The following is a 25,758-nucleotide window of genomic DNA, read 5'->3' as shown; positions in this document are numbered from 1 at the left end:
AATGGATAGATAGATAGATGATAGATAGATAAATAGATAGAAAAAAAAAAGAAAGAAGGAAAGAAAAATAGTATTTTTGTAACACGCATGTGCTATGGGAAGTGTAATAATAATAATAATAGTAATAATAATAATTATATAATATGGTTAGTAATTAAAAGCTTTTATTTGCACACAAGAGTTTGTGAAAGATTACGGGCAGCAATCAATCTTCATTATTTCGGCGTTACTTTCTATCGCACTGTATTTCAAGATGGATAAAAAAAATGGATGAAAAAAGAGAGGAATTAATACCTGTTTGTTTCTGTTCCCAATGCAGATTCTGTAATCTATTAACAGGAGAGTCAATATCGTGCAACACAGGAAAATGAGAATATACAATAAATCCCAAGTAGTAAAATGCTGTAGCCTGGGTTATTATGGTTAAGAGTAATCTAACATAAGAGAATCAATTAGCTATTATTAGTAGTTATTCGTAATAAAATAAAGAATCAGATGACATTGAATGTGTAGATTGCAGCGTCTGCAGCACTCCTCTGCTGAACTCCCTGATTCTAACCTCATAGTTCAGCAATGGTGAGTGTATTGTGCTCCTTTCGGCCGCCAGCAACTTTCCCTGCGCTTTGTAATATATTATAAATCTGAGATATTGAACCTAATATAATTCCTTCTAGAACTATTGGCTCATATGAGTTTAACACAATCCAGTGTATTGGAAACATAGATTTTAATGCGATTATTCTGGGAATTCCACTCCACAGCAGATTGTTATGCCAAGGAGTTGCATATCTCCCACTATAGAGGGCAGCAGGAATATGCACATGCAGAGAGTCTTCGGCTGTATAGGGAGCTACATGAAAAAGCTAATGAAATATGGTCTAATCCAAGCACAGGACCCCCAGATGCACAATAATTGTTGCCCAATCAGATATGGAATCTCTATGAACCGAAAAATACTGTAATGTAATGTACAGCATAAAATATATAATATAAAGTATACAGAAGCCATGAAATAGTGTACATCGGTGTTCTGCTATCCAAGGACTGAAGCATGGAGGTGCCGAAAAACAAAACATCACCGATACTTCACAGCTAGGGGAATATTTCGTACTAAATTAATAAATAAATAAATAAATAAATAAATACATAGATTAAATATGTGTTATAATTAAATTGTACTTTTACATGTTTGTGTTTCCGGCAATAATTACTTATCAACTTCTTAATAATTACTTATCAATTACTTATTATTTAAGCTGTTTAACCAAATAGTCAGAACCTCAAAAATTGTTGCTTGAACTAAAGGTGAAAAATTATTTTTGTAGTAAAACTTCCAAATAGATCTGATTTCCAGCTGCGGGCTCTGTCATATTTAATTTGATGATTACAATATAGGATGAATTATGTTTTATATATATATATATATATATATATATATATATATATATATATATTACAAGGGAGAATATTTATTGCTTTGCGATTATATAATATTGAAATGTACCTAATTATGGTATATGATAAAAATCTCATCAATTGTAAAGCAAAACACATTAAAATGATAACATATGATGAATTTAATTAACCAGAAAACACTGACGTGAATACCGGGGGAATGATGTAATGGGGGTCAAATAATAAATAGTTTAAATAGTAGCAATAATCATATGGATACCGTATATCACGGGAGCATATGAGATACTAGTGATTTTATATATGTATATATATATATATATATATATATATATATATATATATATATATATATAAAAATAATGTGTATATACACCTCTCCATCTTTGGATAGGTACGCATTATATATATATATTATGTATATATATATATACACACACATATATATATACACACACACAGTATATGTAAACATTATGTATATAGATATATATATATATGTGTATATATATATATGTGTGTATAGACATATAAAGATATACATATAATATATATATTTATATATAACTGTCCATCAATGTATATGTACATATATTATATATATATATATATATATATATATATATACACACACACACACACACACAGACAGATACACACACACACACACACACACACACACAACACACACACACACACACACACAATGTTCTTCCCCCCTTGATCGCTACAGTGGAGAGTGGTGCCAGAACTTAGTCACTTTTCCCGTTTTCTATGAGATATTTTCCACTTCTCCAGTCATGTTGTGATTTCCGATCGGGCTATAGACCGATGTACAAAGTGCACAAGTAATCAGCTTACCTACGGCATAAAAATAGAGTTTGTTAAAATGTTGTCGGAGCTATTAAATGTTTCCAATTAGATTTCAATAATTTTACATTGAGACAAATGCATAAAAATGGGAATGACTTGAAATAACGCATTGTAATATACATACAGTCACTAACATTTGAGCTCATAATGGCAAGTAAAGTAATATATATTCCTAGACATTCTCATAAGCATGTGTTAATAAATTAATAATTTAACTATCATATCTTAATGAGAAATATATTTATTTCGGAGCCATTATCAGTGAATACAATTCTACAGAAATATGAAAGGGTATAGAATGTAATTTGAAACTGATGAATAATTTACAAAAATATGTAAAGGAAATAATTCCTCTGAATATATGTTAGAACACAGCTAAGGTGCACTGTAGTCAGGGGAAGCAGGAATCAGTCACCGATAATTACCATCCTCTTCTTCTGCATGCGATGTGCTGGAGACTGCTCTAAGTCTGTGGTATTTTATAAGCACCAAACATTATTATTAATTTTATCCAGATGGAGCACGAATAAGATAATTACAAAATGTGTCAATTTTGAAATGTGACACTTAGTATGTCTTGTGTCTTACCAAGTACAGGACCCACTGTCTCAAATACATTTCCAGAACTAGTAAAGAATAATAAGTCACAGTTATAAAATACATCTGATAAATCTTCCATATAATTCATGTTCACTTAATCTGATTTATTACTTATTATAGACATTCCTATTACTTAGTCTTGTGGTAGTATAAAACCCATACTTGGAACATTGCTATAGTTTTCTTTATACTTGAAGATTTTTAACTCATCTGTGTTCTATCATCATAATAATAGTTTTTCAATGATCAGAAAAATAATTAAATTATTGCAGATATTTCAGATGTATTTATAGTGCTGTAGAGTGCTAGAGTTCATGGAAATGGAGCACAATGCGTCATATTTATAAATATAGGACACATGCCATGAATATTTTCAGCAATGCGTTAGGCATGTGACACTGTCCTCTGTTGTTTACCATCCTCTTTCCGACACATAGACGCCAATATTTTGCATAGCTTTCATCAATTTCTACACTTTATGTCTTCTCTTGTTGAAGATATGTTTGTGTTTAAAAAGTCACTAAAACACTCCATAAACTTATAGCACAAGGTGATCGCTTCCTTTTTGTGAAATGTCAGATTTGCAGAGAATTTAGTAATTTTTAGCAATTGTCCCTTCCTCTTGTTTTCTTCGTGTGTGTGCTTTGCTTCTAAAGCAATTCTGCAATCAATGACTTATTAAGCTTTCTTATGAGGCTATGTGCGCACTAGAAAGTGCATTTTATTTTTATTTTTTTTTTTTTAGAAAAACTGGACCCTCTGAAAGAATCTCCCACCCGCGGTAAAAACCGCTGTAAAACCGCACCGGCGTTTATGCCGCGATTTGCCGCAGATTACCGCGGATTTACCGCGGATATAGGATTTTCCGCAAGTTGGTCGCCGCGGTTTTTACCATTATCTATGGCAAAAACCGCAGGTACCTGCGGAAAAGAAGTGACATGCTCATTAATTCTACAGCGGAAAATCCGCAAGTAGAAAAAAAACACAGCATTTTTTTAAAACCCATAGGATATGCTGGGGAATGACTGCAGCAATGAACACATTTTCTGCAGCAATTCCGGGGCAAATCCGCGGCGAATCCGCAGCGTGCGCACTTGGCCTTACAAGTCTGGTTTTAGGAAAATGCAGCATTTGTCATAGTATTTTATTTATTTTTGAGGCATTAACTTAATTAAGGTCACTTACATGCACACTTGTGTGTGTATGTAGTGTGTGTGTGTGTGTGTGTGTGTGTGTGTGTGTGTGTATTTTATTTTGCTTTTTTTTTGGGGGGGTTCTATTTATTTTGTATTTTACATAGTATAATTTTTCTTTTTTGAAAGAACAAAGTCTGTATTTTGTGGAATTTTGTGGTTACACTATTGAAATGTTTTTTGTTTTTTTTTCAAACATAATAGCATAAAGCAGACCAAGTTCACACGTTGAGTATTTTGTGAGTTTTTTACCTCAGTATTTGTAAACCAAAACCAGGAGTGGAACAATCAGAGGAAAAGTATAATAGAAACACGTCCCCCACCTGCATTATCACCCACTCCTGGTTTTGTCTTACAACTGAATAACTCACCAAATACTTAACATGTGCACCTGGCCTTAGAAGTCACAAAAAATGCTGCGTTTCCTAAAATTGTTATGTACAAAGAACCCTATAGTGCAATATAAGTGACTGTAAGACCTTGTGCACACACTGCATTTTTTGCCGCATTTTTGCACGTTTTTCAGGTGCAGTTTTGGTCTCAAAATTGCAGCAATTTGCTTCCCCAGCAAAGTCTATGAGATTTCAGATTTTTGTTGTTCTCACTTTGCAGGGTGTTTTTTTTACTGTATCTTTGTGGTGAGCACAAAGATACAACATGTCATTTCTTTTTTTTTGTTTTTGAGCCCTTCCAGTCAATAGAGTTGTCTTACAAAACACAATGGACAAAAACGCAGTAAAAACATGTAAAAAGATTCATAAAACCATATGCGTTTTTTGCATGTGGTTTTGTTGCATCTTTGTCGTGACCACACAGATGCACGTTTTTGGTCCCAAAAAAATGCACTGCACCCTCGGCATGCATTTTGCGGCTTTTTACCGCTTTTTTTACCGTGTTTATGCCCATTGCGTATTTTAAATCAAATCTATTGACTGGAAAGGCTCAAAAACGATGGTAAAAACGCAAAAAGAATTGACATGCGCATCTTTGAGGTCACCAGACTCACCACAAAGATGCAGCCAAAAAAACCTGCAATGTGAGGACAAAAACCCTGGAACTCATAGACTTTGCTGGGGAAGGAAATGCATGCAGTTTTGGGGCCAAAACTTCCCCCCAAAAAACTCAGAAAAACGTGGCAAAAAACGCAGCGTGTGCACAAGGCTTTATACTGCAATTTTTTTTTTAATTTTTAATTCAGTGTCAGCTTGCAGATCAGTGAGTCAAGGGAGCGTGCCGCTGCCTTTTTTGTGTCTGTAATCAGGGCTGTGGTGTCAGATACATGGAGTCAGTGCTAAATAAAAAAAAAAAAAAACTTATCTATGAATAATCATGTATAATTAATTTATTAGATTTCATGGGAATTTACAAAACAGTACAAATGTTAATAGTATAAATATATTTATGTTTTATAATTCGAATGTTTGTATTTAGATTCAGATGTGACAAAAACATAACGTTGCATTTTTACATCTGGATCACCAGTTTCGCCGTAGAAACTTGTTAAAAAGAGCGTTGATAACAAATGGTGTTTTGACATCAGTTGAGGCATAGAAAAACTGACCCTGATGGCATCATTTAGGGAAACCTGGCCTTACTACGGTATATGTGTTATTACTTATTATTGGCCATTTATGAAGAAGTTGGAACTAGAATTGAAGTCACCATTTTGAAAAATAGAGGAGTCAGAGTCAAAACTTTGGCTTACCAACTCTACAGCCATGGCTGCATCATAACATCTAGTAACATGGCACTACTACAGTGGTCATTAGTCAGGTGGCACAGATAGGGCAGACTGATCTTCCAGAACTACCAAGCTTCACATCACAGTAGCTCTAATAACACATGTATATAATACTCCACTAATGCAGCTAGGTGTAGTTCATAGCATAGGAACCGGTGAGGAAGCAAAGGGAACGACCATTCGGAGGCCTACCGTGTGAGTGGACAACCCCTCTGAGGCTGAGACCGCACTTTGCGTTTCCACCTGCGTTTTAGGTGCTTTTTAGGTGCGTTTTGAGAAGCACCTTTTTCATGCCAAAAGGCATGAGTTTTAATTTCACAGCAAAGTCTATGGAAAATGGGGATTTCTAGACCGCACTTTGCGTTTCTAAATGCTGCGTTTAATTTGCATATTTTGTGGCAAAAACCATGCGTTCAAAGTAGGAGCATTGCAGTTGTTTTTGCAATTTTGGGTGACATTGAAGTCAATGTGAAATGGCAAAAACCAAGATTCCTTCAAATTCCTGCATTTTACCTGCTTTTTCAGTGCAGAAAACATGCGTTTTGGACTACCAAAATAATGATTTGATATGTCCCTTTACACACACACATAGTCCGACAATTAAATTTCTGAAAAATATGCATTTATTGCTATTTTAGCGATAAAATGTATATTACCGCTATAATTTAATGAAATATATCTATTTTCATTATTTTTTTAGATATGATCCTTTTTTTCTCTTTTTTCATTATGTTTGACTGTTTAATCTTTATTTAGCAGTGTCTTGATGTTCAAAACGCATCTGTCAAAACGCAGGTGAAAAAGCAGGTAAAAAGCGCTGAAAACGCATCAAAAAAGCGGTAAATACGCATGCGTTTTCAGTGCTAAAGTTCTGAAAAAGGCAACTTTGGTCAAATCAATTAAGTCAAAAACGTGTGTTTAGAAATGCAAGTAGGTGAACGTAAAGTGGGGTCTCAGCCTTAACCTTATTAGCATGCTAGGCATGCCAATACAGCTATACTGTGCAGTAGAGAAGGGAGACATACTCTGCCTTCTCTACCGGTTGGTTATTTAGGCTGCCGGTTGCTCTAGGCCTACAGAGTACAGAATAACAGGAGCTCATAAAGGACATCCGATATGGTGCTGTCACTGTGTTGTTTCACCTGTGCCAGGACATTGACTGTGCTGGCGGACTCTCCAGGATACTGGGATTAGGTGAGTATATAGTGTTTATTTTTTATTTTATGAGTCAGTTCTTATAGGGGGCTGTGAGGGCATCATACTGTGTGGTGGTGGTGACTACTTGGGGCCATCACACTGTGTATGTTTTGGAAGTTTGGGGTATCATTCTGTGTGGGGGATTGTGAGGGCATTATATATGTTTGGGCTCTTAGAACATTATGCTGCTGGTGGATTGTGGGGGTATTATAATATGTTATAATATGTGGGGGCATTATACTATGTGAGGGCATTATAATTTGTGGGATTATATTATGGAGGATGTGGGGACATTTAATATATATATATATACAAATATACACACACACACACACCATATATATATGTATATATATATATATATATATATATATATATATATACACACATATATATGTATATATATAATGTGTATGTATATATATATATATATATATGCTACACTTACCTTTTTGTGGGGTAACTCAGATGCTATTATTAGAAAATGTGGAGGGGGCTCAGGAGACATTATTGCTGTATATGGGAGAGATACAAAGGACATTATGGCTTTATCTAGGGGGACATGGACATTATTACTAAATGTGGGGTTGACTGTGAGGCATTATTACCCGGTGGGGGGACCCTAGGGCATTAGTACTGTATGTAGGGGTACTTAGGGGGCATTATTACTGTTTGTGGGGGTTTAAGGGGTCATTATTAATGAATATGGGTTACTCAGGAGACATTTTTACTGTAATTTGTGTACTCAGGGGGCATTATTACTATTTGTGGGGTACTCTGGGGTCATTATTAGTGTTTGTGGGGTACTCAGGGGTCATTCTTAGTGTTTGTGGAGGACTCAGGGGACCTTATTACCATATTGACTACTCAGGAGACATTTTTACTGTATGCGGGGTACTCAGGGCATTATTACTTTTTGTGGGGTACTCTGGGGTCATATTTAGTGTTTGTGGGGTACTCAGGGGTCATTGTTAGTGTTTGTGGGGTACTAAGGGGACATTTCTACAGTATGTGGGGTACTCAGGGGGCATTATTACTGTTTGTGGGGTACTTATGGGTCATTATTATTGTTTGTGAGGAACGTAGAGGAAATTTTTACAGTATGTGAGGGACTCAAGGGACTTGATTACTGTATTTGTGTGGAACTCAGAGGACATTACTACTATTTGTACAGGAATTCCGGACATTATTACTGTGTGTAGGGGATTCAGTAGGCACTATTAGCTATACACAGTTCATTGGTTACGTAGGTTGAAATTAGACACAATACTATCAAGTTCACCCTTTTCTCCAAAGTTATACATACTCTATTGCTATATTATATATAATCCTCAATGCTATTTGTATTGAGGAAAGCATTAAATGCTGTTACTACCTTTTGTGATAGGGCATTCACTAGACGAATTACTCTAATGGTAAAGAAGCCTTTCCTATTTAGCTGCCAGAATTACATTTCCTCCACTTTGTAATAAATGTCCCTTGATCCTTTGTACGGTCCTTGGGAGGAATAAGTCATGTGCCATTGCTTTGCATTGCCCACACATGGATCTTAATATTTTACTTTTGTTGAAGCATTTGGGACATTATTCATCTCTAAGGGCACACTCAATAGACTTGATTATTTTTTTTAAGGTCACTCAGGGTACAATATTAATGTCAGCAGGTTTTTGATATGTAATCTGACAGCAGCCTTATGTAGGGGCAGAGACCCTGATTCTGACAATGTCTCACTTACTGAGCTGTGTGTTGTTGTTTCAATAAAATCAGTTTTTTATCAGCAAGAGATTATCACTAGAGAGCTAGTTGTCTTGTGCCTTCTTAAGCTGGGGTCACACTAAACGACAGCGACAACGATGTCGCTGTTACGTCACCATTTTCTGTGACGTAGCAGCGACCTTGTAAGTCGCTGTTATGATCGCTGCTTAGCTGTCAAACACAGCAGCCGAAGCAGCGATCATAACGACACGCGTCGCTGTGCTGCAACATGTGCAGAGAGCAGGGAGCCGCGCACACTGCTTAGCGCTGGCTCCCTGCTCTCCTAGCTACAGTACACATCGGGTTAATTACACGATGTGTACTGCAGCTACATGTGCAGAGAGCAGGAGCCGGCACTGGCAGCGTGAGAGCGGCGGAGGCTGGTAACGAAGGTAAATATCAGGTAACCACCTTGGTTACCCGATGTTTACCTTGGTTACAGCTTACCGCAGCTGCCAGATGCTGGCTCCTGCTCCCTGCTCGCTTCATTTCGTCACTCTCTCGCTGTCACACACAGCGATGTGTGTGTCACAGCGGGAGAGTGACGACCAAAAAATGAAGCTGGACATTCAGCAACGAGCAACGACCTCACAGCAGGGGCCAGCTCGTTGCTGGATGTCACACACAGCGACGGGACGTCGCTGCAACGTCACAGAAAATGGTGACGTAGCAGCGACGTCGTTGTCGCTGTGTGTGACACCACCTTTAGTTAAGATGCACTGTGTATCCCTACCACCATCACTGATTATCAGCTTCCTGTCTATTTATAGTGTACACAAAAAGCTGTCAATCAGTGGTGCGGGTGGTGTTATACAGGGCTCAGCATGCCTAGATCTGCAGCAGATAAAGCAGTGATTTTATTACAAATGCTGCACCCAGTAAACTAAGTGACTCATCGCTGAAATCAGGGTCTCTGCTCCTACGTCATGCTGTTCTCCAATGAGGTAGCAAAAACTTGGTGACAATTTCCATTTAAGTCAGCACTTAAAAAACATTATTACATTATAGGGGCACTCAGGATATTGTAACCATCAAACGGGCATTATTCAATATGTGAGCACTATTACTGGTCCGGCCTCTTGCACCTGCACTTTATTGTTCCACCTCCTCCGCATTACGGGAACTACCGGAGCTGTTATTCTATGAAGTTGATGGAATAAAGCAGAACGTTTTTTCGTTGGATTTGTTGTTATGTTTTTGGAATCTTGTGAATCTTTGTCCCACATGGCGATTACCAAGTGAAGTGAAGTACCCTCATCTGTATGAGTCCTGCTCAGGGATCGACTGGTGTGTGGTGAGTGGCGCAGCCGCAGGATATATACCAGGTGGTGCCGATATTTTATGCCAGCTTTTTCATATATACATTGACCATTGCTTTCTATGACACTCTTAGTGGGCATTATAATTTTCTTGGGGGGAATTTTACCATCTCGACGGCACAGGAGGGGAATATTACTATTTGTGAGTCACAGTGGTGGCATTATTATGTGGGGCATTAAGATGAACACTGTGACCATGTCACACACCAGGTGCTTTAACCCCTTCATGACCAAGGATATACATGTGTCTCAGACGTGTACAGCCCCAGCAGCGGTCGAACCGCTCGGATCCGGGTGTCGCTACTCATGGCTCGAGGGTCTCCGGACCTGGGAGCTCGGGATCACTCCGAAACATGATGGGGGTTATTTACAAGGGAGTTAGATAGTTCGTGACGCCACCCATGCTGTGCGGTAATAGGGAGTAACGCCACTGCCATTGGGAGTACCCAGGGTGATGGAGTGGGGCAGCCAGATGACGTTACCTTCCACAGGTAGGGAAAAGCCCCAGGACCCTGACTGGTGGGATGGATTGCAGGGGAAGCGCAGACTCGCTGGTAGCAGGGGTTAATCAGGTACTCACTCAGAAGGAAAGCAGTCACTGACAACATGGTAAACCAAGTCTCTGGGTGCCGTTGCCCTCTTGGGGAGATCGTCCGGGTTCCATCCCCTGCAGCACTGCCTGATGGTCTGGTCCTGCCTCCATGCACAGAATTTTAGAAGTGTCCAAGTAGCCCGTAAGCTTGGAGCTGTCCGGGCACCGCTACTATGGGTAATTGAGGAGCTTGCTCACAGGAGCTCACGCTTGGGATTTCAGTGGGCTGCGTTGCTTGGAAAGCCCTATCCCCCTCATTGCGCTATTGCCCCCGATCTCTGAGCTTCGTGGGAACAGTCCATAAAGGCCCTGTCCTCCGCAGGTTAATTGCTGGGTTGCTTGAAGCCTCTCCCTGACCTAGGGTCCAGTACCCCGACGTGCTTTTGGCTCAAGACCGGCTATTGGACTGCAGCTGCCGGCCGGCCTCCTTGACTAGCCAGGCACCCAGTCCCAATATCCCGCGACCGGGTCTCTGACTCCTCCGGGTCCAGACCACCGTCTGCAACCCAATCTGCTTCTCTCCTGGGAGCTCCAACTCCCATCTTCCCCGAGCTCCTCATAGCTTGAGGGCTACCACTCAACTCTTTGCTCCCCTGGAGCCGACTGACTTGTCACCTCCCACCTCCCTGCCTGACCCCTAGGTGGGCGGCCCTATTCCAGCTTAGCAGCCCACTGGTGTGCCTAGTAGGGTGTGGTGCGAGGTGTGATTGGGATTTTGGATACTGATGGAGGCAGTGCTGCAAGTTGGGAAGCCAGAACCATGGGGGGTTGAGTTTTGCACTAGGAGATAAAGAGCGTGCAGTACCCTGTGACTACCTGACTAGTCCAGGGGCGTCACACATGCACCTTCGTGGACATGTCTGTTCCTTTAATGCAGGCTCACGTGGCGAGCCTGCATTATTCCCTGCACATGTCTGCTGATCCGATCAGCAGAATGTGCAGCTAACAGGCGTGTGGATTGGAGATCCACCTTTGGCGCTCCTGGCCCCACAGGGTACTACAACCCCATTAGGGTGTATTACTTATCCTGGGTCCAAGGATGGTCGATGTCGGTTTACACATACACACATATACAGTAAGTGGGTTGCCCTCTCCAATGGGAACTGGGCCAGGGTTGGATCACAGTAAGGGGTCACTACAGCGGCGGTCGGTTTACAGGACGCCACCGCACCAGGGGCTCCCCAAATTCACTGGAATGGGGACTCAGGGTTAGGGAGAAGCAACCACCAGGGGGAGTCAGGAGCACACAGTGGGAAGAGCAGGTTGACCTACTGAGAGCAGTGCACCAGCTGGTGGCAGCAGATGAGGGCAACAGGTCAGAACACACAACACAACAACAAAAAGAACAGCTTCAGACACAGAGCAGAGCAGACGTGCCGCAAGCAGCTCTGTGGGCCAAGGCGTTCAACACAGTCGCTGGGGAGAAGCGGGAGGCTGGTTCCACAGGACTGGCGCTGTCGGGATACAGAATCCTATGGCAGGCATACTTCACGTTGTCTACCAACTCTGCAAGGGTCACGGGGAACGGCTAGGAAAAGTCACCGAATCCCACGAGTCTGCAGCAAATAGCATATAGAATCCGGGGTTGAGGACCGGCCCCATAACTTAACCGCGCTATCAGCATACAGAACGGGACACTTTACTGACGCCGGGATCCTTAAGTGCTTCACGCAATGGGGGTCCAATACTTAGCGCATCAAAGGAGGAAAGGGCTCAAAGGTTGACACACACACTGGACTTGACCTTCCACGGATTCGGGATCGGCTAGAGCCCATCGAGGCAGAGAACGGTACCTGTCTCTGCCTCTCCTTTACCGGCTCCATTGTCCGGCGCCAACGGGGACTACCACCACCCCCGCCATCCTCCCCAGGGCAATCCCGCCCCGCCTGTGGGGACCGACACCATCCCAGCTGCACTCAACATCTGCCCCGGTGAGAGACCCTGCAGCGGTGGCCCACATCCCTGGCCGCGTACCATAGGTGGTGTCACGATCATCTAATAGACTTTCCTAACCTCCAACTACTACCTCCAATCTCACTACCACCCTCCAATCCTCACTCCTGTATGCCTTGGGGCAGCGAAACTGGGCCAGGTCACGCAGTGACGACGCAAAGGATCTGCATCTCCGGCCCGGCAACGAGTAGGTTAAAAAACTCCCACTCCTGTTAACCTCTTAGATCGCGCTGTATGCAGCTAACAGGCGCGGGTGGAACTTTGTTCCCCAACACCACTGGCGGCCCTGTGACGCAATCACAATGCGCCAATGGGTTGGCATAGCAGCGTAAGGTCAGATGATGACCCCTGTCGCTGCCATGATGTGTTTCCTGTAAATGTCGTCAAAGCATCACTAACAGTAGAGCATAATTTCTCCTGAGCTGAAGCATCGCTCTGGTCAGGAGAAGTGATTGGAGTGTATACTCATAAAGTCTTCCAGGGGACTAGTAAAATGAATAAAAAAATGAAAAAAAAAAAAAATTTTAAAAAATATGAAAAAAACAAAAACCTAAAAGTTGAAATCACCCCCCTTTTGCCCCATTGAAAAATAATTATAATTATAATAATAATAATTAATAAAAAAAAACACTATTTGGTATTGCCGTCTTCAGAGATGCCCGATCTATCAAAATATAAAATCAATTAATCTGATCGGTACATGGCATAGTGAGAAAAAATTCCAATCGCCAAAATTCCTTTTTTTTGGTCACTGCAACATTGCATTGAAATGCAATAACAGGCGATCAAAACATTGCATCTATATAAAAATGATGTAATTAAAAATAACAGCTCAGGATGCAAAAAATAAGCCATCAATGAGCCCCAGATCCCATAAGATTAGAACGCTATGTGTCTCAAAAAATGGCAACAAATGTTTTGACAAACTTCTGATTTTTCTTCACCACTTACATAAAAGTAAAACTATACATTTTTGGTATCTACGAACCCGTACTGTCCTGGGGAATCATATTTTCAGGCCAGTTTTTCAAAATAGTGAACACCGTAAATAAGAAAGCCCAAAAACTGCTGAGCAACTGCAATTTTTTTGCAATTTCACTGCACTTGGAATATTTTTCTCCCCTCTTTTCCAGTGAAATATGTGGAAGAATGAATGTTGTCATTCAAAAGTACAACTCGTCTCGCAATAAAAAAGCCCTCATATGGCTATATTGACGGAAAAATAAAAAAGTTATGGGTCTTGGAAGAAGGGAAGGAAAAAAATGAAAAAGAAAAATGTAAAATTGCCTGGGGATTAAGGGGTTTAATAGAGACAAATAAGGTAGCAGTGTGAGTGTGCTTAGCTTTTGGATATCAGCAGGATGGGGGGTTTGTGCAGGTTGGGAATAGATGGGGTTGATACTTGTAATGAGGGAAGTTAAATGTGTCTTTGTTGTAAACTCTGCAGACGAGTCGTGGCTGGAAGAATTCATCATGTGGATCTGAGCCAGAAGCAAAATACAGGAAAAGTGAACGATGCCAAACTAAAGAATGTCAGCTGCAAGTCCCTATCTATTACTGTGCTGTAATCTCTATATTCTGCAGGACTGGTATCTACCACTACCCTCACTGTTTTGCAATAATATCTGTATTGGTCTTTGTATAGTGATTTTTTTTCCCGAGTAACAGCAAAGTCATCTGTAGAGGTTCCCCTTTCCCCACTGGCATAACTAGACTTTGATGGGCCCTAGTGCAAAGTTTGGACCTGGCCTCCCCCCCCACTCCACGTAAACCAACACTTGGGGTACAGGATAATGACACTGACACTCGGGGTACGGGATAATGACGTTGACACTTGGCTCTTACCCACAGCACCAAGGTTTCCCATGATCTGAAATCTCTCTATCAGCACCCTGCTTTCCTATGTTCTGATATCCATCTTGTCCTCGGCACCCAGCTTCCCCATGCTCTGCTATACATCTTTACCTCAGCACCCAGCTTTCCCATATCAGAGCGTGGGAAAGCTGGGTGCTAAGCAAAGATGTTATAGCAGAGCATAGGAAAGCTGGGTGCTGAGAGAAATAGCCTTTTCCCTCAGCACAAAACATTCCCATCCCATGCTTGTATCTTTGTCCCTCCTCATATATAGTTCTCCAAATACTATAATGACCCCTACATAGCCTTCCATATGGTATAAAGGGTCCCACATAACCCTTCATATATTAGAATGCACCTCCAGAGTCCTCCATGTATTATAATGCATTTCCCATAGTTTTCCATGTATTATAATTCACCACATAGTACTCCATTATACTGCACCACATAGTTCTCCATATATTATACTTGTTAGCAGCGGGTTAATCAGCGTTATGTCCACAGCGAGCAACAGAGAATATTCATTTATTGAGAATTAAGAACATCTAGCTTACAACATGAGAATAGGATCAGTCTGGTTTCTGGGAGAGGGAGAGAGAAAAATCTGCTGTGACCTTCAGCTTCCAGCTCCACACTAGAATACACACACTGTGAGGAGGAGGAACATCCTGTCTGTGAATGAGGTCTTTTTTTTTTTTTTTAACTTTGTTAACATCTGAACAATATGTATGCAGACATAAAATCACATCATATTAAACAAACAATAGTTGTTGCAATACATACAGATCAATATGCATTAGGCCAACACCCCCACTCAACAACTACTTATTCTGTTAGTCCCATAGTGGTTCTCAATCTTTGGAACTTAGGTCGTGGCAATGGCTTGGTCAAAATGTCAGCTATCATTTTATCAGTGTCACAATAAACAAACTGAATTATGCCACGATCTATCAAATCACGTAGATGATGATATCTGACGTCGATGTGCTTAGTTCTAGCACTGATCTTTTCACTGCATGCAAGTTTAATGCATCCTTGGTTGTCCTCATATATCACCATTGGCTGAGTTAACGGTTTACCAAGATCATCCATCAGTTGTCTTAGCCAAATGATCTCCTGACTTGCATAGGCTGCGGACGCATACTCAGCTTCTGTAGATGACAAAGCAACAGCTACTTGTTTTCTACTAGACCAGGAGATTGAACTTTCTCCAAGTTTAAATACGTATCCGCTTGTGGATTTACGATCATGCGAATCACCAGCCCAATCTGCGTCAGCATAGCCGGTGAGTTTTAGATTTCCTGCTGCAGATAATTTTAAATTTACACCTGGTGTCTCTTTTAAATATCGGAGAACTCTTTTAACGGCATCACAGTCCTTTTGGCGCGGTTTCTCCACATATCTGCACAATATTCCAACTGCTGTTGTAATATCTGGTCGAGTCATAGTCGATATGTATAGAAGTGCCCCCACTGCCTGTCGATATTTCTCATTGTTAGGCAGCAGGTCATCTTCTTCCAGTTTCAGGTAGGATGATTCCATTGGCGTTGGTACACCTTTGGCTTCTGTCATTCCAAACTGATTCAGAATTGAATTAATTTTTGCACTTTGATTTAGAAGAAAACTTCCATCTTCCTCTCTCTGGATATGGATTCCTAGATAATATGTCACATTTCCAAGGTCTTTTGTTTCAAAATGCTGGTTCAAAATTTCAGTAATTTTCCCAATTTCGGCTTCTTCTTGATGAACTACAATTACATTGTCCACATATAAGAGAATATACATCCACTTTCCATCTGTATATCTCGTATATAATCATGGATCCGCTTGACCTCTTTTAAATCCTTCTTCTAACAAGTTCATTTTGGTGTTCCATGCTCTTGCCGATTGCTTAAGACCATAAAGAGATTTTTGTAGTTTGCAAACAAGATTCTGTTCACCTTCCTTTATATAACCTTCAGGTTGAGTCATGTATAAGTCCTCCTCAATGTCACCATTTAAAAATGCAGTTTTGATATCCAAATGTCTGACAAACATCTTTTGTACAGCAGCTACGGCCATCAAGGCTCTAAATGTTGCCTGCTTGGCGACTGGGGAAAAAGTAGCATCATAGTCTTCGCCATACTTTTGAGAGTATCCTTTTGTGACCAACCTCGCTTTGAATCTTCGGACTTTACCTTCAGAGTCATATTTGGTTTTAAATACCCACTTGCACTTGATTGCCTTTTTACCCTGTGGTAACTCAGTGAGTTTCCAAGTTTGAAGTTGATGAAGCGAGTTCATTTCTTCATTAGCGGCATTGATCTACTTTGTTCTTTCATGGGCAGGTAATTTTTGCATTTCATCCCATGACTGTGGCTCTGACTCAGGTAGTGTCTTGACAATGTAGGATAGACGTTTAGCTGGTATTCCTTTGTTTGATCTTGACGATCGTCTGATTTTAGGTTCACTTAAGGCTACTTTACACACTGCGATATCGGTCCCGATATCGCTAGTGTGGGTAGCCGCCCCCATCTGTTGCGCGACACGGGCAAATCGCTGCCCGTGCCGCACAACATCGCCCAGACCCGTCACACATACTTACCTGCCCGGCGACGTCGCTGTGACCGGCAAACCGCCTCCTTTGTAAGGGGGCGGTCCGTGCGGCGTCACAGCGACGTCACTGAACCGCCGCCCAATAGCAGCGGAGGGGCGGAGCTGAGCGGGACGTAACATCCCGCCCACCTCCTTCCTTCCTCATAGCGGCCGGGAGGCAGGTAAGGGGAGCTTCCTCGTTCCTGCGGCGTCACACATAGCGATGTGTGCTGCCGCAGGAGCGACGAACTACATCGTTACCGCTGCAGTAACGAGATTTGAGAATGGACCCCCGTGTCGCCGATTAGCGATTTTGCACGTTTTTGCAACGATGCAAAATCGCTTATCGGTGTCACACGCAACGGCATCGCTAATGCGGCCGGATGTGCGTCACGAATTCCGTGACCCCAACGACTCCGCATTAGCGATGTCGCAGCGTGTAAAGCCCGCTTTAGGCTTTTTGTTTTTCCTTCAGTGGTTGAAGGATCTAGCCAGACTTCTACATTCTCCCTTTCGTTGTCTTGTAATGGTGACTGAGATTGTTGTTGTTGCTTCATCTGGACTACTGGCATAATGTCATAAAACTTGGGTGACACGAAGTTTTCATCAATCACTACATCTTTACTTATTGTGACCTTGTTTGTCTCTGGGTGTAGAATTCTATAACCTTTCTGGGTTTCACTGTAGCCTACCAGGATGCCTCCTGCGTGAGATTCCCACTTAGCTCGTTTTTCTTTGGGAATGTGTGCAAATGCTCTACTTCCGAAAATCCTTATGTGTTGTAGTTTTGGCTTTGTACTATTCCATTGCTCAAATGGAGTTTTCTCTGTCGCTTTACCTGGTAGTCTGTTCTGAAGATAGCAAGCCGTCATAATAGCTTCGCCCCAATATACTGCAGGCAGATTTGCATCAAATAACATACTCCTTCCGCTTTCACAGAGTGTTCGGTTCCTTCTTTCTGCTACACCATTTTGCTCAGGGTTGTATGGTACAGTAGTCTGAAATATGATTCCATTTTTCTTTAAAATGCTCTGTGTCTCATTACTTGTGTATTCAGTCCCATTATCTGCACGTAGAATTTTTGGCATTCTCCCAAACTTGTTATATACTTCAGCTAGATATATTTCAAGTTTCTCTGGAACTTTATTTTTGCTGTGAAGTAGATGGACAACTGTATATCTTGAATTGTCATCAATAAATGTAAGAAAATATCTCTTCTTTCCAGGGGTCTGAGTATGCATTGGACCACAGATATCCGTGTGTATTAAATCTAGTGGTTGTTTTGTTCTTGTACTACTTTTTTTTAGGAAAGGCCTTTCTGGACATTTTCCCTTTGATACAGCTGGTACACCTCATTGTCTGGTTACATGGATCATCAGCTAATTGTTCTTGAAATAACTTTCCTATTGCTTCTGGGTCTCTATGCGCAAGCCGCCTGTGCTATACATGAATACAGTTCTTGTGCAGTTCTTGCTTAGCTGTGTATACACACTCTTTACATTTCAACTGATACAGTTCATCTCTGATTTTTCCTTTTGCTAGTGTGTGACCCTCCTTTGAGATGATGCAGCTATCGTGCGTAAATGTAACTTCATTCCCTTGTTTTGTGAGCTTTTTCACAGATAATAGATTACTTTCAAGACTAGACACATATAGCACATCCTTTACATGGATCCTTCTGCTTTGTGTTGCAGAGATGTTACAATCAATATAACCATCTCCTATGCCTTCTGAGTTCATACACTGACCATTCGCCATTATCACTTTCTCTGACTTGCTTTGGATAAGCTTAGTAAAGAAGTCTCTGTCATTGGTCATGTGACTGGTTGCACCAGAATCTATACACCACGCATGCTTTGATTTAAATGCATTGACTGATGTGAATGCAGCCTCAGTATTTACATGATCATTATTTTCAGATACAGCGCTCTTAACTCTTTGTTGACTGTTTTGCTTCTTCAGCTGATTCATTTTAGCTTTCCAGACTCTGCATTCAGCTTTTAAATGACCTGGCTTCCTGCATACAAAACATTCACGTGTTTCTTTAGGGTGGTTTCTGCTGGTGGGCACATTCTGTGTTTGTAAAGCAGTTTCCTTGTTGCATATCTTGCTGCTCACACTTTCTGCCTTTCTCTTATATTCATCTACAAGCTTTCCTCTGACATACTCCATTGTAAGCTCATCATCTGGGCGTGCATCTAGTGCAGTTACAAGCGTGTCATAGCTTTCTGGGAGACCACTAAGTAGTAGTGCTGCTACATGGAAGTCCTTCATATCTTCCCCAATGCCCCGCAGGCGCTCTACGGTCTCTAGAGTGTTTCTAATGTAGTCCTGCATGTCCTGGTCATTGTGCAGCTTAGACTGATACAGCTTTCTCATTAGATAGAGTTTATTACTTAGATTTATCCTCTCATGTACTTTCTGCAGCTGCTCCCACATTTCCTTTGCAGATTCACACTTACACATATTCACAATCTGATCATCGTCTATGCTGAGTGATATGGTGCTCTGTACTTTCTGATCCATCTCTAGGCAGTCCTGTGGTACTGGGTCAGGTTTAGGCTCCTGAGTGTATTTCCACGTACCTTCTCTTATCAGCAGCATCTTCACCTTGAATTTCCAGGATTGATAGTTCTGGTATTCAGGCTTGGCACTGTAAACTTTGCTGAGTTGCCGCTGGTGGCCATCTTTACTTCTCAGTTTGCTGTTGTCTTTCTATCTCTGTGCTCTGGAGGTCTGGGACTGCTTTGACTCTGGGCCCATAACCTGTTAGCAGCGGGTTAATCAGCGTGATGTCCATAGCGAGCAACAGAGAATATTCATTTATTGAGAATTAAGAACATCCAGCTTACAACATGAGAATAGGATCAGTCTGGTTTCTGGGAGAGGGAGAGAGAGAAATCTGCTGTGACCTTCAGCTTCCAGCTCCACACTAGAATACACACACTGGGAGGAGGAGGAACATCCTGTCTGTGAATGAGGTCCTTTTTTTTTTTTTTTTTAACTTTGTTAACATCTGAACAATATGCATGCAGACATAAAATCACATCATATTAAACAAACAAAAGTTGTTGCAATACATACAGATCAATATGCATTAGGCCAACAATACTGCATCACATAGTCCTCCATATATTATAATGCAGCCCCCATAGTCCTCCATGTATAAATAATATATAATAAACAAGAGCACAAGGAGTTTAGTGCAAATATAGAAAATTTATTTCAATCTCAATAAATAACAGGAATAGAATAAAGGACGTATCAAGCGCAAGGTTTAGGGAATTAAACACCTAGTTCCCGTACACCACAGTATATCAGCATTTATAAAGAATTAATATAGTGGGACTCAAATTTAAAAAGGCCAAACAGAGTCACAAAGCATTTTGTAAGCTTAGGCAAGACACAAGGGGTATTCTATATCTGACATACACTTATATAATAAAGGCTATATATATAGTATAACATAGTATACAAGGAGTCAGTAATAATCAGAGAAGCCTATATCAAAAAAAGTGTAAGTTTAAATAGAGTGCTTGCCTGCTCACAGCGGTGGTGCAGGGGAGCCAGGTCAGAGAAGAAATTCTCCATCTGGGTCCCATGAACCCCAGCTATGTAGGAATTCTTGCAGATAATCCACTCAAAAAGGAAGCCCTTGAGACAAGTAAAAGTAAGCAGTATATAATATATATTAAGAAGTCTCTGCAGCAGTCCTTATACAGAGTGGGTTATAGATAGAAGTGAAGCGCTTACCGAATCAATAGAGTGGTGTAGGAGAACCTGGCCAGAGGGGACCTCCGACGGCCGTTTCGCGGTATACTACCGCTTCTTCCGGGAGGAGTGAGTGCGATGTGAGTAAGCCGCGCCGCCCTTTTGAATGTTCGCCACCCGGTCACATGATCGCGATCATGTGACCAGATGTCAAGGAGTCCAGGGATGCCCGCGCATGCGTGCGACATGTCAGAGGGAGTGCAGCGTCACAGCTCCCTGGCAACAGGACGGACACACGGAGCGCAGACCGCCCAGACGAACACACAGGCACCCGTGGACCACGTGAGTACCAGGTGTACATCGGACACCACACTCCCTGCGCCCCCCCTGGTAGCAGACAGAGGAGAGCAAGGGAAATTAAAGGAATTATATGATACTGGACATACATAGTCCATACCAACCACCAAATGTGTGGCACATCACCAAGCATATCGCCAGGCTCAGAGGGGGGACGCGTCACCACCGACGAGCGTGGCAGCTGCTCAAGGTGGAAAGTAACACATTTAGGGGTTCTTATTCAATTTGTGGGCAGAATGCCCACAAAAGAGCTCACCATACAATCAAAAAGGGGGGGGGAGTGGGCATGGTAATGGAAATATACGATTTGTATGCAATGTCTAAAAGGCTGAACTGTCACCCAAGCCAAAAGGGGTAGGATAGTATAATAGAAGAGGAAAATCATCAGATGCAAAAGTACTAGCATGTAATTACAGATGTATGATATATCAAACAAACGCATAAGTACATGTATTATGATGTGGATAACACATATAATATAAATATACGTGTTTGGTAACATAGGGAAGGGAAGGAAAAAATGGGGGGGGGGAAGGAGGGGGGGAAGACAATATAACATTGTCTTCATATATAACTTAAGATAACCCTTCATATATTAGAATGCACCTCCATAGTCCTCCATGTATTATAATGCATTTCCCATAGTTTTCCATGTATTATAATTCACCACATAGTACTACATTATACTGCACCACATAGTTCTCCATATATTATACTGCATCACATAGTCCTCCATATATTATAATGCAGCCCCCATAGTCCTCCATGTATAAAGTAGCCCCCATAGCCCTCCAATTATTATAATGAATTTCCTATAGTTCTCCATGTATTATAATTCACCCCATAGTTCTCCATATATTATAATTCACCCCATAGTTCTCCATATATTATACTGCACCACATAGTCCTCCATGTTTTATAATGCACTCCCATAGTCCATGTGTACCGCCCTGTGCTCGGCGGCCGAGCCGCTCGGATCCGGACCTTCAGTGGGTGGCTCGAGGCTCTCTGGACCCGGGGGTCTCGCGGTCACTTCAACTAAAAGGGGGGGTTGTGGTTTGGGGACGTAGATGTACGGCCGGAGCTGTATTAAGTTTGTGACGCCACCCACGGGATGTGGTGAAGGTGGACACCACCGCTGCAGTTACGGGGCAACCGGGGGAGATGTTATGCAGCAAGTTGTTAACCCCTCCGTGGGCAGGGATGGTGGCCCCGGGATCCGTTGGGGGGATGTTTGGCGGTGCAGGGAGATGAGCGACCAGAGGGTGCTGTTATACTTACTAGTAGTAAACACACGAGTCTCTGGTAAACCAAGGTGATGGTGGTCGGTGCCCGCAGCCGGCTGCGGTCTGGTCCCCCACCCGGCTGGTGGTCTCTGTCTTTCTCTCGCACCTGTGTTGGATGGTGGACTGCCTGTGCTTGCAACTTCAGGAGTCCGCTCCCGGCTTGTTGTCGCCTAAGGCCCCTTTGCCCGCAGACGCTGGCCCGTGGGATCTCTGAGCCATGGCGGTGGCCGTTTATCCCCCTCGTTGGGCTGTTGCCTTCAGTCAGGATTTTGGGTGGGACAGGACCTCTAGTCCTGGCCGCAATCAGTTAATTAGCTAGCGCCCAGTAGCTTCTGGACCTAGCTTCAGGGTCTGAGTACCCCCCTTTGTGCTCCGGTTTCCGAGTCGGTTCCCTGGGTCGGTACAGGCAGGCTACAACCCTGTCCCGGTCCACCTCGGTTCCACCGAGCCATCTTCCCGGCTCCTGCAGACAGAGACCGCTATCTGCCTCCTAGCCAAAGGTACCAGGGTTCCTACCCCGGCACCTGCTCAAATTGGGTTCTCTCCTCTGCTGGAGCTGCACACAGCTCCAGCCCACACACCTCTCCAACTTGAACTCTCAAACTGTTCTACTTACTTTCCCGCCCCAGGCTGTCTGAACTCCTTGGTGGGCGTCTTCCAACCGCCTGGTTCCGCCCCCTGGTGTGTCCATCAAGCCCTGAGGGGGGTGACTAGGGTTTAAATTTTTGGCTGTATGTTACCTATGGGGGACAGGTGTAATGCGGGGCCCTATTTGTGACTACCTGGCCGGGCCAGGGCATCACACATGTATAAGGTAGGCTCCATAGTCTTCCATATATTATAATGTAGCCCCCATAGTCCTATATGTATTATAACGCAACCCCATAGTCCATGTATAAGGTAGCCTCCATAATCCTCCATATATTATAATGTAACCCCCATAGTCCTATACGTATTATAACGCAACCCCATAGTCCATGTATAAGGTAGGCTCCATAGTCCTCCATATATTATAATGTAGCCCCCATAGTTCTATACGTATTATAATGCAACCCCATAGTCCATGTATAAGGTAGGCTCCATAGTCCTCCATATATTATAATGTAGCCCCCATAGTCCTATATGTATTACAATGTAGCCCCATAAACCTTCATATTGTATTATGCAGCTCCATACTCCTCCATGTATAATGCACCCCTTTATTCCGAGTATAAGATGTCATTCATTTTCTATTATGCAGCCCAATACTCCTCCATGTATAATGCACCCCTATAGTCCATGTATAAGGTGTCCTTCATGTTGTATAATGCATCCCCATAGACCTCCATATATAATGCATCCCCATAGACCCCCATGCATGCATAATGCAGCCCCATAGACCTCCATGCATGTATAATGCAGCCCCATAGACCTCTATGTATAATGCATCCCTATAGTCCATGTTTAAGGTGTTCTTCATGTTTATTATGCAGCCCCATAGACCTCCATGTATAATGCAGCCCCCCTAGGCCTCTATGTATAATGCAGCACCCCCAAGTCTCCATCTATAATGCAGCCCCCCAGGCCTCCATCTGTAATGCAGCCCCCCAGTCCTCCATCTATAATGCAGCCCCCAGGCCTCCATCTATAATGCAGACCCCCCCAGGCCTCTATGTGTCATGCAGCCAGCAACCCCAGGCCCCCATGTATCATGCAGCCAGCCCCCCTAGGCCTCCATGTATCATGCAGCCAGCCTCCCCAGGCCTCCATGTAATTCCATGGATTTCTCCCGTGCCTCCCCCATACTCTGGAACTCTCTACCTCAGCCTATCAAACTCTCCCCTACCGTGGAAAGCTTCAAGAGGAACCTCAAGACCCATCTCTTCCAACAAGCCTACAACCTACAATAACCCTCAGTCCAGTACACCACTGCGCAACCAGCTCTGTCCTCACCTATTGTACCATCACCCATTCTCTATAGACTGTGAGCCCTTGTGGGCAGGGTCTTCTCTCCTCCTATACCAGTCTGTTTTGTACAGTTAATGATTGTTGTACGTATACCCTCTTTCACTTGTAAAGCGCCATGGAATAAATGGTGCTATAATAATAAATATTAATAATAATAATCATGCAGCCAGCCCTCCCAGGCCTCCATGTATCATGCAGCCAGCCCCCCAGGCATCTATGCATCATGCAGTGAGCCCCCCCAGGCCTCCATGTATCATGCAGCAAGCCTCCCAGGCCTTCATGTGTCATGCAGCCAGCCCCCAGGCCTCCATGTCTCATGCAGCCATCCCTCCAGGCCTCCATGTGTCATGCAGCCAGCCCCCCAGGCCTATGTGTACTCAATGACTTATTTAAAAAAAAACAAAAAAAACACAACAAGTACTCACCTCTCTCCTGCTTCCACCGCTGCTCCGTCCTCACCTCTCTCCTTGTTCTCCCACTACTCCAGTCAGCGTCCTCCCATCTTGCGCTCTGCACAGCAGTCGCACAGGAGTAATGTCACCACGCAGGCACAGGGGGAGAATGATGATGCATGGAGCAGTGCGGGCCGCTCCATGCTTTATCATTACTGTGTGTGATGACGGGGGAGGGGGCCCGGTGCCGCCGCCGCTGACACCGGGCGGGGAGACAGGGTGGCAGGGGGGCCCAGTGTCAGCGACAGCGGGTCATATAGCGGCTGTGACAGAACAGCGCAGCTCCTCTCTCACAGAAAGGAGCTGGCTGCTGATCTGCAGGGGCCCTAACCTGTCGGGCCTGGCTGCAATGGTGACCTCTGCGACCGCAGTAGTTACACCCCTGCCTTTACCAACTATAATTTGGATGTGCCATCGTTGTTATAAACATGGTTACCCAACTTAGGATCCCACTCGAGTTTGTCCCCCATGCTGAACCCCTAGTTATGCCTCTGGGTAGAGTGGGTGGTTACTTAGGGCACAGGGCGGTGTAAAGGGTAGGCAATATTGTATCATTGCCTTCTAACTAGATTAGGCTGAAAAAACTGAGCCTGATGTAACACATACTGTATATGTAGATGCGGCCTAATAAATGTATAAAATAAGACAAATTTTTATTTTATTTTTTTTAAACGCAGCAGTTTTCCAATTCAGTCAGGAAAAAAACACAAATGTGTGCATGAGATTTTTGAAATCTCATAGCTTTTGGTAATACTGTAAAAAAGCAGCTTTTAGGCCCTGTGCGCACACTGCATTTATTGCTGCGGATTTGCCGCGTTTTTTGCTGCAGAATTGGTGCAATTTTTGTTCATAAGCTTTATGCAGTTGTCGCGCCCCGGGGCAGCTGAGCTGCTCGGATCTGGGCTGTCTGGCTCGAGGAGTCCCGGACCCGGGGGCACCAT

The 25,758-nt window shown here is 42.8% G+C and overlaps 1 long non-coding RNA gene across 1 annotated transcript in view; it reads left to right on the top strand.

Annotated features, from left to right (window-relative positions):
* Positions 1–25,758, top strand: part of LOC142243413 (uncharacterized) — a 46,433-nt gene that overhangs the window by 914 nt on the left and 19,761 nt on the right. The gene's annotated exons all lie outside the window — the stretch shown is intronic.

The sequence above is a fragment of the Anomaloglossus baeobatrachus genome, chromosome 6 (genome assembly GCF_048569485.1).
Source record: "Anomaloglossus baeobatrachus isolate aAnoBae1 chromosome 6, aAnoBae1.hap1, whole genome shotgun sequence".
Lineage (NCBI taxonomy): Eukaryota > Metazoa > Chordata > Amphibia > Anura > Aromobatidae > Anomaloglossus > Anomaloglossus baeobatrachus.
Note: the sequence above shows the minus strand (reverse complement) of the source record. Positions and strands in the feature narration are given on the sequence as shown.